This window comes from Anolis sagrei, chromosome 3 (assembly GCF_037176765.1).
Source record: "Anolis sagrei isolate rAnoSag1 chromosome 3, rAnoSag1.mat, whole genome shotgun sequence".
Lineage (NCBI taxonomy): Eukaryota > Metazoa > Chordata > Lepidosauria > Squamata > Dactyloidae > Anolis > Anolis sagrei.
In genome coordinates, this window is record NC_090023.1 from 137,093,059 (window position 1) to 137,108,445 (window position 15,387).

Here is a 15,387-nt window from a genome sequence, read left to right on the forward strand (position 1 = left end):
GGGAGCTTCAATATGGAAAGAGCACAAAAACTTATAAATGTTTATTTGTTTCACTAAATCATTTCTTACAACTCTTTTACCATTGCTCAACAAAGTTCATGTGTTGCTCCATGGAACAATCTCACCACACTCACCAAATTCAACATCCTAGGAAGCTTCAAGACTGTTTTGGGGATGAGGCCCCACACATCCCATGATATTGTGTGATTTCCTGTGGAGGCCTCACCCCCAATTGGAGTGGGAATGTTCTTGGACACTTCCTTCACAATATGGGAGGCTTCCCATGTTGTGCTGGCTCCAAAAGAGTCAGCATGGATCCTCCCCAGAAGAGCGACTCTTCACATGTGTGATGGGGAAAGCATTGCCAAACGGAAGCTGTGTGTGGGGCAACAGATTTGTCCCACTGCGCCCCTCTTTCCTCTATGAAGCCAGATGAAGTGAGATGCTTTGCCTGGCCTTTATGATAAGGTTGTTAGTCTAATCTTCTAGAAGAGCAAGGAAGTGCCTCTTTATTATATATTAGTTGTGTAGTATATTGGTGCATTTTCAACTTGAATTGAATATCCCATGAATGTCTTTGTGTGATTTTATGATCTTCTTCTTCTTCTTCTTCTTCTTCTTCTTCTTCTTCTTCTTCTTCTTCTTCTTCTTCTGGACCAATCAGTACCTTTCTCAATCCTGTCTACTTCACCATAAGCTTGATGTTGCATCAGTAAAGAGAGAAGAAAGATAGCCTATCTGAACCTACTTCAGCTTATCTGAAAATTTTAATTCCCCATAAGAACCTGCCAGAAGATTCTCAAGGGAGGGTGTCTTGGTCCCACCACCATTTCATGTGAATACATTGAAGAGATCAAAAAGAGCCTTTTTAGTAGCTGCTCCCATTCAATGGAATTCTCTTCCAGATCTGGATTCTTTAATTGACCAAGCAAAGACCATTTTGTTCACACAGACTTTTAATGAGCAACTGCTTGCAAAAGATCATCTTTATGATCTGTGTGCATTCTCAATTAACTTTGAGTTGCCTTAAATTCCATATTGGGAGAAAAGTGGCATATACATTGAATAAATAAATGAATCTGATAGTTAAAATGAATAAACTTCTAAGATCAGAGAATGAACATTTATCATCATGACCACCTGAACTTTCATCAGTCTGCATACAAAAATAGCCAGAAGCAGTAGACTGTTTAGTTACTCTTCCCCTACCAACTGTGCTACCTGGTAGAGATGTTAATATTAACTTATTTCATTCATGCAGTGTTCAAAACATAAACCAGAATAAACAAACAAAATATTGCAGATGGTTCTCTCCTATTGAGCAAATGTGTCTGCTGTTTTCAGTATGAACCTTTTGTTCACAAAGATTGTTAATGATGCAAAAACATTGTATTTGGGGGAAAACAACATTTATTTCACCAAATTCCCCCCCAAAAAATCCTCACACTCAAATCCTGGTACTTTTGCTCTTGCACAGAAGCAAAAGCAATTTTAACCCCCCCCCCCCCCAAATTATCCACAGCTGATAGGGGATTTTTCCCCTTTACAATTGTCTTAATACATATTATTAGATTCCTTCATTCTCACCAAATCAAATAAATAACTGGGTTGTTTTTATCAATAATGTGTTAAATAGCCCTAAAGAATTCCCTTGTGGTAGGAATATATGGTAAAACCAACCTACAGTTATAATGAGTTTATGCCTAGGTGGTAATCAGGCCAGGTGATATTGTTACAATAAAACCTTTCCTTTTTTTTGAAAAAAATGTTACAATACAACATTCACCAGAAAGCTATTGCCATTGTCTTAATAAAATAGAAGTCTGGGGAAAACATTCTAAAGGAATTTCCTTAAAATTTGAATTATTTCAGAATAAAGTCACAGTACTGATCCCTCACTAGAGAATATTTGGATTTTTTTAAAACCCTAAATATATGTTTCATCATTGAAAAATTTGATAAGAAGAATTCTGGACTGACAAGAATAATCACAGGTCAGGACATATTGTGCAGAAAGTTTACTCTTTTTTACATTTAGGAAATAGTATTTTCTTTGCAGAAAACCTTTTTTCTGTACAGAAAGTATCATTTTATCCACAAAATAAACATATGAATTTTGTGCAAAATAAATCAAGCACTGTGAATAGTCTCAGAAAACTATTCTCAAGACTCGCTGTTTTCTTTTAGATGAAAGTTGGCAAAGAATTACCTACATTTGAAATACTGTTTTCCCTGAAAGTTTATCGTCATTTTAGTAGGAGTTTCAAGCCATCTTATCTCTTAACATCTTGTTTTAAATCCAACTTCTGGTAATGAATATGCATATGTGTGCGCCTTCAAGTTACCTGACAATTCATGGCAACTCCCACAAATTCCATAGGGTTTTCTTAGGCAAGGACTACTCAGAAGTGGTTTTGTTAGTTCTTTGCTCTGAAGTATAGCCTACCGTACCTCGTATTTGTTGGTGTCTCCCATCCAAATACTAACTAGAGCTGACTGTGCTTAGCTTTCAATTTAAAAAATGCCAGTATTTGCTATATAAAGGGAGCTTTAGCAGGAATGAATTCAAATAAAAATATGTATATTTGGAAAGAAGTTGCTACCAATTTATCAACACTGCCATAGGGCAAGATAGAACCTGGATATAAAATATTCATGAACATTAACTAATATAAGACACAACATCCAAATCATTTTTTTAAAAAAGCTCCAACCAGAACTGTTTGAAAAACAAGAGATCTCAAAGGACAAACTCTTTTTAACGTGAATGTATTGATTCATCTACAGAGGACTGTGCGATGGACTCAACATTATTAAGAGAAAAATTGCTTTTTATATATTTTTACCCCAAACAAGGCCACCTCTATTCTGTGACATTATTACTCTCTGCTCATCCTAAACCTTTAGAAAATATGTTTTCTTCATTTTAAAAAAGGTAAAGCAGATTTTGATCAAACAATTCTATTCTTTTATTTCATTTTTCATAACATGCTCATCAACTGTAGTGTGTGAACACCTTTTCTAGAATTAAATCAGAAGAAGGTGACTTTCCATCAACAAAGTCTCTTATTCTTATCATCTCCCCTGCAGTGATCTTTTCTTTTAAATGTTTACATTCTAGAACTATTAAATGGGTTTTAGTTTTTTGTGAAGCTAACCATGCTTGTGAGTTAGACTTCTAAATTAAAGAGTCAATGTCATATCTTCAACAGAGATGTAAAACTTTCAGCCAGGTGTTTCTTGAAGTGAGTTCTGCAACACTATAATAATCTTCATTTTGAGATTCCTTGGGGTATTTTTGATGTGTGCTTTATTCTTGAAGTAAAAGCAATTTGTAATACGAGGATGGCATACTACAGTTTTTGAGTATGTAGTCTTAGTGTGAGAGAGTCAGCACAGTGTAGCAATGTGAGTGCTGGAATAGGACTGAAGGTGATGGAAACCCACTTGGTGACCTTGGGCAAGTCCCAATTTCAACCTCAGAGGAAGGCAATGGCAGACACTCTGTAAACAGATCTTACCAAGAAAATCTCATTGTATGTTTCCATGAATGTAAAATGACTTACTACTGTCATGGAAGCTACTGCTAATTGGTGGAGGAATTAGATTAAAGTGAAGAGAACACTGGAAACTCATAAATCAGTGAAACAGCCCAAGCTAAGTGAATTGATGGTCAGAAACATTATGGATCAGTATCTGTTTTTAGTAATGTTTCTTATTATTTACTCTGCCCCAGATATTCTTCTCTACTATCTCTCTGCCCCCCCCCCCCCCAACAAAAAAAACCCATTGTGCTTCCTGAGGCAGAGTAATAACACCATCCCTTCACCACTCAATGAACAGAGAATTCAAGGCTAACCAAGTTGTTTTGACATTAGTTGTTTTTACCAGCATGGGTATACATGCACAGGCTCTATTTCTGTGATGATTTTCATCTGATAAGTGGATGAGTGATTAGATGATGGGACTATGATTTTAGTGTAAGTGTGCAGAGTGGATGGAATTCTGTGCCTGCCCACTGCATTATGACAGTATTTTGGCAAACTGCTGACTAAAAATATTGGAACAAAACCACAACCTGTATGATCAAGCTGAAGAATTACCAAAAATTATGTGATTTTTTGGACTGCAATGGGGCTAGAGTCTGGCATAGTATTTGACCATTGGCATAGAAAGGAAGGAGATGAAATATTAAAATTGTACACGTAGGTAATGATCAAGCAGCCAGGAGTGCTACTGATACTACAGATAAAGAGGAATGACAAAGAGAAGAAAGTATCAGATGAAGTAACTGGATTAGTAACCAGAAAGTATTTGGAAGCTCTGGCAGTGGATCTTTGTTGACAATCAATTCACTTGAACAATGAGCCAAATTCCAAAGGCAGATTGAAACCAGTTCCTTCAGGACTAGACAGATTAGTCTTGGCCAGGTCTAGTTCCCAACCTTTGCTCCTCCAAGTGTTTTAGACTTCAACTTACAGAAACCTTAACCATTTTACCAGCTGTAAGGCATTGTAGGAGCTGAAATCCAAAATCCCCGGAGAACCAAAGGTTGGGAACCACTGAGCTGTAGTCACATTTTAAGTTATCACCGTTCTTCAAAAGTTTGCTAGCTAGAAGGCCACGAAATACTGAGGACCAGGAGTTAAGAAAGATCCTCATCACCTGAACTCAGGCCTATAGATGCCAGGTTTCCTCTGTAACTAGCAGTTGTCTGGCTTCTAGTTCTATGTTATCTCATCTCCACAGTAGACAGACAGGTGTTATTGGGAATAACAGGTATAATGTGTGAGATGAATGATTGGGAACTGTTTAAAATAACACAGTGATGTTAAAAATAAATGGCACTTTATCTACAATCCCTTGCTGTCGTTATTTTGGAACACATTACAGAGAAATCTAAATATGTGTGTATGTGTGTGTGTGGGGGGGGGGGGGGGGCTGTTTTTGCCTCATTGTTAGTGGTGTGGGGAAGTGCTATGAAGTTTCATCTTGTCCTTGATGGTTTTTAACAGGTGCCAGAAGTGAGCCATCTATATGAATAGTAGCCATTCACCAGCATCATGGCACCAATGTGCTGAAGTGGTTTAAGGCAACTTTCTATGAAACTCTCTCCTTTTTAATCTGAAGGGGATATTGCAGACATTGCTTCCAAAGCAAGGGGGATTTGTGGCTACTTATACCCAGTTACTGAAAAGATTACTTGCATACATTGTGTATGGGAAGAAGCTTTAGCTCCCAAACCTGCTTATAGGGGAGTAACACCCACTGAAGACAGTGAGTTTTTTCCTGAATAAACATGTATCTGATTATTAATGTGAATAAGGTATAATGTTATGATTTTACTATCTCGTATGAGGAAGGAGGAGGAGGAGGAGGAGGAGGAGGCTAAGATTAAAACCTCAACTGCTGCAATTTACAACTTACCCTAAGATGTGAAGTGCTGTATCTTTTGCTGTATCTAATGGTCCTACATTTTTAGGCTGAGAAAATCCACATTTCACTCAATTCTTCACAGCATTTGTACTCAGACTGTTCAAACTACATTGCTCACTGGACTGAAGAAAGGTGGGCACTGGGAAGCAAATTAGGATAAGTACATTTTAGCTCAAGAAGCATGTTTTACATAAGATGTGTAATTTACGCCTCCCTACTGACAATATGCTTTCAGAAGGCATGGAATTAGGTTTGGAATCTGAGCAATGAAATATTTTTTAATTTTATGTGCTCCAGATTTTAGTTGTGATCTATTTTTTTTACTATAACCATGCTATATTATAATATATGCATTATTATAGTTCTGTGAAACTGATTTTTCTCCTCCCATCTCTTTCTTTTCCATTTAAACTCCCAGATGTTTGCTAACATGGATTATGCAAAGTTTTGACTACTGCAGAATTTTTCATCGTACAAGTTGGCTTTTACGAATAGGTGACTCATGCTGAAATGATCTTGGCAACTATCAGAAGGAAATGCACATCTGGAGTGAAACTGTTTTTTTAAACCCACTTGACTTAAAAAAAACAAAAACAAAATATGAGTATTATCCAGAAAATCTTTATATATAATCTTGTCATTAATAAATTGAATCAATGTCTTCTTATATTTTGAGCTGTGAAGGTTCTGTCAACAAGGCTGGAGAGTGATGATTTTTAAAAAAATACTGTCATCTCCCATTTTTATGGTAATTTTCATGAGGCTTAAATAGGGAAACTTGTTTTTATAAAATCTACATTTAATAAAAAAAGAAATAGGATTTTATAGGCTCTAGTGATGAGAGTGATGCCATATCAGTAAAATATTTATAAGCAGTGGCAAATACAGCTATGAGTCTCCGGCATTTGACTATTGGCCTCTGGCAAAGACCAGGCTCATGTGACACATATCTTGGCTGTTCTGGTAGCCTAGCAGCTTGAAATTGCAAAATTAGCAATAATTGTTTGAATAATTCCCCATATTAAAACCTTCCTGCACATATTAAAAATCCCTCTGTGGCATAGAAAAAATAAATAAATTGTGCATATTGTTTATTTTGCAATTTTTGACTTTTTTGTGGGTCGAAACTTGTGGCTATTTGATTTTTTGTCAACTATATAAAAATTACATTAAGAAAAGAGTTGTCTACCTGCTTGATCAGGGCCATGGTAGTAACACAAAGGAGCTGTGGTGATAATTAGCACTCACTCCACCCTCATTAATTGCTATGTCTACTGGGAGAGAAATTCCCATTGTTGCTAATGGAAGTTTTTGTATGGATGCACATAGCAGTTATGGACTTCTGTGTTGTGTATGTCTGTATGAACATGTGTAAAAAAACAACAATAAACTGCCCTCATAATGTGATTGTGGCCCAGGCTTAAGATACTTATAAACAATGAAGGGAATGTTCAACAACCTTTGTTTAATTTTTGGGTTGTGCGGACCAGAACCTTGGGTCTAAGCATCTATTTCGATTATAGGCTAGTAATGCCAGTGCTTGTTTGTTTATGTAATCTTTGTTTGTCATAAGTACCTGTTCTTGAAGATGGCTGATTTCGCTATGAGGACAAATGCTTTGATTATATCCCATTTCAATAACTATAACACACTCTATATGAAAACTCTCTTTTATTTGGAAGCCTCAATGGATCTAAAATGTTGCAGCCAGGCTAATTGCTGATTGGGATTGGCTACACCAGTGGTTCTTAACCTGTGAGTCCCCAGGTGTTTTGGCCTACAACTCCCAAAAATCCCAGCTGGATTTTTGGGAGTTGAAGGCCAAAATATCTGAGGACCCACAGGTTGAGAACCACATTGGGCTACACAGAACCCACAACTGCCTTGTTGCAACACCTTTTTGGGCTACTGATTTGCTTCTGAGCACAAATTATGATTTATAAAGACCAATACCATTGGGATCCTGACTATCCAGAAGATCAGATCTATCTGTATGAAGCTGCCTGAGTTTTAAGACCTTTCTTCCAGCCTTATCACCTTCATATAAACATTTTGCAAGGACATGAGAGAGAGAGAGAGACTTCTCAGTGGTTGTAGATTCCCTCCCAGGGTGTCCACTTCAAGGTGGATGTTTTACAGCTGTGTGGAAAGGTCATAGTTGGCCCTACCTCTATTCCCTTTCCACTGGTTGGCAAACCTAATAGTTTTATTATTGGTCTTGATAAGAGAAGTGCTTTAAATTTACTGGTTTGGGGAAAACTCTTCCAGAACTAACTCTCTTCAGGATCTGACAGGCTAATGGCTTAAAAATGGATAATTAATCAGAGTAGCTGCAGAAAATGAAAAAAAATGATTATGAACAAGCCAATTTTGAAGCAAAAAGAACTATTTCTTAAGACAAGAAAAAGTTAGCACTAGAAATCCAGCAGAAAAAATCCATGTGCAATACAAGTTGTTTCTCAAAGGGAACATATGAGTGCTAAAAAAACCTAGTCCTGACCCATCTAAGGGGCTATGGGGGTGCTTAAGGAGCTACAGATTAAAAAAGGCATAGACTTTTTCATACTCTGATGTGAAGAAAAGTCCGAATCTCTCTCTCTGGGGAACCTTTGTTTCTGTAACTTCTGCTTCCTTTCTCTGAAGGGATCCTTCTGGTCTGCCTTGCTGGGAGGGAATCTGTTTCTCTTGCTGGGAAATATTTTGATTTCTGCTCTGGAGAATCTGCTTCTTTTTCTGTGGGTATCCTTTTGTAGATTCTGCTTTGTTGGAGAATTTCTTGCATGTGCTTTGCCACTTTGCAGATTACCTTATTTTGTCCCATAGCAGATATTTAACCAGTTCCTAACTTGGGTGCTGTCTCTGAAAAAAGGAGACACCTATGGGTTGGGCAAAACATGGAATAATTCCAGTTTGTACTATAAAATGAAATTTAACTTCTTCTAAAATGGACAGGGATCTGGGATATCACTCCCTACTCTGCCAGAAAGTCTCTTACAGTATTCAAACTCTGCCAAGAGGAGGCTCCCTGCCAAAAGACTTGCTTGCAAGTCATATTTATTAAGCATAACTCATAACAGACTTTGGTTGTTAACTTCTTATGATGGAAGAGTGTTTTAATGGGATGCGCTGTACTTATTTTAAGCTATATTTTTAAATGTGTTTTAAACTGTTTAAAATTTGAATTGGTTTCTTATTTTATAGGGTTTTTAAACCTTCTGTATTGATATGTTTTAAAGCTCTACTTCATTTTAATCTGTGCTGTAAACTGCCTTGGGCCCCATGCTATGGAAAAAACAGAATATAAATTAAATAAAAGCAGTTGCAAAGTCACAAGCTGAAATGGCAGGGAGCAGGCAGACAAAGCAACAGACAGCAAAAACACATCCTTTAAATGCCAGCTATTTTCATATCTCTGATTCCTTCCTGCCCTTCTGGGTTACACTTTTACCAACATTTCCACATCAAAGCAAATGTGATATGTTTTCTGTTGTGCCTGGTCACGTACTTGTCAATTCTGGCTTTTTTTTTTTTTTAAAAAAAAGAGGAAACATTCTTTCAAAGTGATTTGAATATTGACATGAAACAGTGTTCCCTCTTTCTAGAATCTGATTGGTTGCAGGAAAGGCTGCCTTAGGAAAGTCCACTTTATCTCACTACTATGGTTTGGTAGTGGCTCTGGCAGTTCAACCAGAGTGCAAATGGGAACAAATTGAAACCCCTTCTAGACAAATGAAGGGAAATCTTTTTGATTATTTTTATTTAAAGATGGGGTGGAGGGACATTTCAAGTGTGACCACTGCAGCAAGCCAGCAAATTGCTGTGTTTTTGCAATCACTTAGCTCAGCTGGAAAAATTACTTAATTGTTGGCTTAATAACATTTGGGAAGACAAGAGGAGGGGAGAAAACGGTAACTGAAATTGAGGAGGGAATGTGCAATTAACATCACTAAAAGCTTCTATTATGCAAAATCCAGTAACTCTTGTTAACTTTCAAAAGCACAGCTCCGGTTCTTCTGTCCTTTCTCCCATTTCATTCTGAACTTGACACTCAAATAGTACTTAGCAATCTTTTCAGCTGAAGCTATTTCCCTTCCCTTTAATTTCCTTGAAGGCAGGCGATCATTGAGCTCTTGTTGGAAATATGAAGTCAAAATTGGTCTTGCATGATGACTGATGCCAAATGATTACTCTGGGGAGAGGAATGCAAATTTAAGTATTTATTGGAAATGTTTGCATTGCAACTTTTTCTGTGTTAGTGGCTTATTATTATTATTATTATTATTATTATTATTACTATTATTATTATGTTTCTTAGTATTAATAAAATGGAGCTGGTTGTATTTCTTCCATCTTTTCTGCCTAAACTATATTAGATTTTCTCTGAAATTTACAAGAAATGTCATGGGTTGGTGTTGATGTTCAAACTGAAAAATCATCCATAGATTTTTAAAGAGGTTTAGTGGTCACATGCATATGAGAAACTGATATAGTACTCGTACAATAGGTTCTCCACTTTTGCAGTGGTTAGCAGAAACTCTGAAAAAGTGGGGAAAATGCAAATAGATACCTGATTTTTTCCTGACAGAACATTATCTAGGAATCTCTAGGTTCACCAGGGAAGCTATATGGTTGACTTCCACCATAAATTTCAGGATGAAGATACAGGTCACACTGTAAGGTCCTCTAGAGTGATTCTTCCTTTATCACCAGGAGTTGGACTGGATGGCCCTTGTGGTGTCTTCCAATTCTTATGATTCTATGATGATGTTGGGCTTCTGGAGGACCTAGAGATTTCTACAAGGAAATCTCAAATTATAACCACAATGTAGTATGAGCTGTTCATGGATATAATGTAATAGTGTGCTGTGAGCTTGAAAGTTTCCATAAACTATTAAAATATAGTGTTTGAGAGCAGAGCTGTACTTTTCGCTTTGCATCTAAACATTCCAGAGATAATTCTCAAATTAAATTGATTGATTGTTTTCCTTCCTTTCTGAATGTTTTAAAGATCCAATGAATGAATTGGCTGCTCAGCTCAGCTTAAAGGTGTCTCCTCTGTGACAGCAAGTTGGCTTCCTCCCATGTATGGGCATGTATACATGTGCCTGGAAACGTTTTGAGTCCCTGGGTTTATTCACCATGACCTGGAAGCCTTCCAGAAATGACATAAAATCTTTTTTTACATAATTGACTTAAGTTCGCCTTGCTATAAGTAAATATAATTGTTGAGCACTGAATGGATTTGGTCTCAGATTAAGATGGGCAAAGGAGGCAGTGTGGGATTTCCAAGGAAGACAGAATAATGGATGGGACCACAAAGACCTTTGAAAGATTCCCATCCAGCATCTGTTTAAAGGTCTCCACAGATGGTGAATCCGTTATCTTCAAAGGTAGTTGTTTACAGCAGCTCTTACGGTAAACAATTTCTTTAGTATATTTAGATGGAATCTAGTTATTTTTAAACAATCAATTTTCCATGTTCTCATATAGCTGGGAAGGGTGGGCCCTAGAGGCTGAGCGCCTGCCTGGCTCCCCCCTCCCTCCCTTCTCTGCCTCACCTTTGTTCCATGTCACCACCCCACCTTTTCCAAAAAGGCTACCCTTTGCTGTGGTTCATTCATTGTGATAAAAAGGGGAGAGCCAGGTGGCAACTATCAGCCCATCCCACAATTAAGGCCCTCCTGACAGATGGAAAACCTTCAGAGAAGGAGACTCCACCAGACTCTGAGGCAATACATGTCACTGTCTGAAATGACTTGAAGGCACACAACAACAAATGCAGCAAAATCCTAATTAACTTGATTCGCTCATCAGCCAAAAGCAGGTCCACACCTCACACTGAAAGACTGGTATGTTCATGTTGGTTAAAATTATTCTTTGTTTTATATATTGCATTGTTTTTCCATATTTTTTGCACTACAAAGAAGACATATGCAGTGTGCATGGGAATGTGTTCATGTTTTTTCCAAACTATAGTCTGGCTCCCCAAAAGGCTGAGTGACTGTGAACTGGCCCTTGGCTTAAAAAGTTTGGACACCTGCTCTAGACTATTTTTGTTTGTACATTTTTCAATCCAAGTGTCACCTATCCTGAAGATGTACATTTTGTTTTCCTGTCCTGATGCAGTATCTTACATTTATTCATCGTGAAATGTATTCTGTTAGTTTTGTCCAATCTATCAAGGTCATTTTGAATTCTGTTGACATCCTCTGGGGTATTCCCTATCCTCCTGTCCTCCATTTAATGTCATCTGCAAATTTGACAAGCATGCCTTCTGTTCCATCTGCCTAGGCAGGTGTAAAGAAGTTGAAACACATAGTACAAAACCTCCAGGCACCCCTCTAGCCACTCCTCTCAGAGATAAGGATAATCTCCTTGGTTTTCAGAAGAAGGAGGGTTTTCCACAGGTTAGAAGAGGAGATAGTACTGGCCAGGTGGGTAGTTCACATTAGAGGCTTTTTTCTGCTCAAGTGTCAGAAGTAGGGATGGAGGCATCAAATTAGGCAATATGAATCTTTGCAAGTAGTATAATGTCTTACATGAAGTAAAATATAGTGACAAACTTATAACATTGTTGAGCCTTATATCTTCTCAAATGTGATTATGTCTCTATAATCCTTTATTCTATATAATTTATTACAATTAATCTAGACAGTTTTTCCTCGTTGTTAATCTGTTACAGTGAAACAAAAAGGTTTTTCCAGTTCTTCACTTTCTCCTTCATGTTCTAACCAGAACTGAATCTGCTCTACCAAGATCAGAGCATTTAGCCTCTAACAAAGATTCTAGTGTCACTTGTTAGTCCTAAAGTGACAATCGCCCTCACACCCTCTAATTTGCCAAAATCGAGATGGCTACATTTCCATGTTAAGTATACCACTTAATACAGTGGAACCCTGACTTAAGAGTGTCCTAACTTAAGAGCATTTTGAGTTAAGAGCCATTGCTCTGCCTTAGTTTCATTTTAATATACGAGCAACGTTTTGAGGTAAAAGCTAGCACCAGAAGAAGCGCTTGCCCCAGAGGGAGCAAGAGTCTGTTAGTACAAGGCTTTAGAGCTTTAAGTGAACAGGCTCCATACATCGTGCTTTTGTATGCTTTGGTCTTGTCTGCCTTGAGGAGCTTTGGGTTAATTGATTTTGTGTGGGTTTTATTCCTGGTTATTCCACAGTGAAGACATCTGCCCTTGCGCTATGCTACTCTGCTGCTGAGTATGCATGCCCAGTGTGGAACACATCTCATCACACTAAAACAGTGGATGTGGCTCTTAATGAGACATGCCGCATTATCACGGGGTGTCTGCGCCCCACACCACTGGAGAAATTACACTGCTTAGCCGGTATTGCACCACCTGACATCCGCCGGGAAGTAGCAGCCAATAGTGAAAGGACCAAGGCAGAGACATCTCCAGCTCATCCCCTGTTTGGGTATCAGCCAGCACGTCAACGACTTAAATCAAGACATAGTTTTCTTAGATCTACAGAGACACTCGCTGGAACACCCCAGCAAGCGAGAGTCCAAAAGTGGCAGGCCCAAACCCAGCACCTCAATTCATGGGTGATACCAGATGAGAGACTCCCCCCTGGGCACTCAGAAGACTGGGCGACTTGGAAGGCGCTGAACAGATTGCGCTCTGGCACCACGAGATGCAGAGCCAATCTTAAGAAATGGGGCTACAGGGTGGAATCCTCGGCATGCGAGTGCGGAGAAGAACAAACCACTGACCACCTGCTGCAATGCACCCTGTGCCCTGCCACTTGCACAATGGAGGACCTTCTTGCGGCAACCCCAGAGGCACTCCAAGTGGCCAGATACTGGTCAAAGGACATTTAACCAAATACCAAATTTACAAAATCTGTGTGGTTTTTCTTTCTTTCTTTCTTTTTTCTTTTTCTTTTTAATCTCTGTGCTTGTTTTGCTCTGTTAGAATTGTAATACAATGGTTGCTGATGACACGAAAAAAAAATTCCTGGTGTGTTTGGTTTCATGAAGATTGAGAGGGAGAGAGAGCAAGACAGAGAGGGAAGCTGGAATTAGTAAAGTATGAAGAAAATGATGCTTTTGCCTCTTCACTCTGTGCTTTGTGCTTCCTTGCCACAACTTTGTGCTTCTAACATTGTGCTACAACTTTGTGCTTCTACCATTTTAAAGTTGATCTTTCTTTTTTATTGTTCTATGTGGATGTGCAGGTTTTGCCTGGCTGTTACACTGGCCAACACGTGTTTTGTTGCCTCAAATGTACTTCCTTGCCACAACTTTGTACTTCTACCAATGTATAGTTGACCTTTCTTTTGTTATTGTTCCATGTGAATATGCATTTATATGCATTATTTGTTATTTATATAGTACATTTTCTTATTTAAGAAATGTAACAAAAATGGGGGGGGGTGATGTTGGGGGGACAGAATGGGAAACTTCACTTTGAGATAACAGCGATTAGAGTTAAGAGCTCTGGCACAGAATGAATTAAACTCTTAAAGTATCACTGTACTCGTATTTTTTCTGCTTTTAGGAAGCAAGCACTAGGCAGGGTAGTGAATGGCTTCAAACCAAGTCAATTGTTCTGCGAAAAAGCCCAGAGCAGATCAGGCATCATCGAGCATGACATCCAAGAAGCTGTGGGATACACAAACTCAGCAGATAAGCAGATAAAAGCAGAATCCAAGAAATAAAGTTGGGACCATAATAGATGAGGTGTTCCTAGTTTGTTCGTTGAATGAAGCATGAGGAAGGTTTAGGAATCTCTCCTCTCCATACCTACTAGGCATAGGAAATTTTTGATTGTCTGATTTAAGTGGAACTTGTTCCCAGGAAAATGTATATAGGACTTCTGTCAAAGTAAATATATTTCAGGATGCTTCTGGCTGACAGAAAAAATCAATTAACTTTTTGGGTTCTTTAATGTAATACTTTTGGGCTCCAATTATTTAGCCTTCATGTATTGCAAATGCCTTTTGCTGTTGCCAAATATAGTTAAATCAAAGAACCTTCAAATAAATGTCCAAGGGAAAGATATTGTGGAACAGTCATTGGGCTTCCCAGGGAGAAGAAGAAGAGGTACCCATGGTAGATTCCACATGCTTTTCTTAGTCATCACCTTCTCATCTCCAATTTCTCAAGGCTTTAATGTCTTCTCCTGAATGATCTGCAAAGGAGTAGCAGTCAAACCAGTCTGCCTATATACTGTGAAAAAAAAATCCCCCTGTGCCTGCCTACTTCTTCCTTCCCTAGTTGCCATCCTCTCCAAAATTTGCTTAAGTGGGGATGTCTCATTTAACCAAAAAGACATTTTTTTCTTGCTGTCTTGAAATTTGCCTCTTCCAGAGTTCAAGAATGGAGACTTTGGGGAACTGGACACAATCATTTTTACATACTTTTACATATTTTACATACACTGCAGATGTCCAGTGTTTAAACTGAGCAATCTGGCATCAAAGTAAGCATGCCTCATTACATGTATAGTAGTTTGGGGAAAACTATCCATGAACAACATATAACAACACATAATACACAGGATGATACTGGTGATGTATAGCTAATCATGAAACTATACTCAATAATCCAAGCATGTACCACATTAAAAAGTCTATTAATGTTGTTTTTCAAAATGTTATTGTTAGTAGTAGCCAGTTTCAATTAATCAATGGTAAAGTCAGAATGTTTTTGTTGTTCATTTGTTCAGTCATTTCTGACTCTTTGTGACCTCATGGACCAGCCCACGCCAGAGCTCCCTGTCGGCCATCACCACCCCCAGCTCCTTCAGAGTCAAGACAGTCACTTCAAGGATGCCATCCATCCATCTTGCCCTGGGTTGGCCCCTCTTCCCTTTTCCTTCAATTTTCCTCAGCATCATTGTCTTCTCTAAGGTTTCCTATCTCCTCATGATGTGGCCAAAGTACTTCAACTTTGTCTCTAATATCCTTCCCCCCAATGAGCAGTCGGGCTTTATTT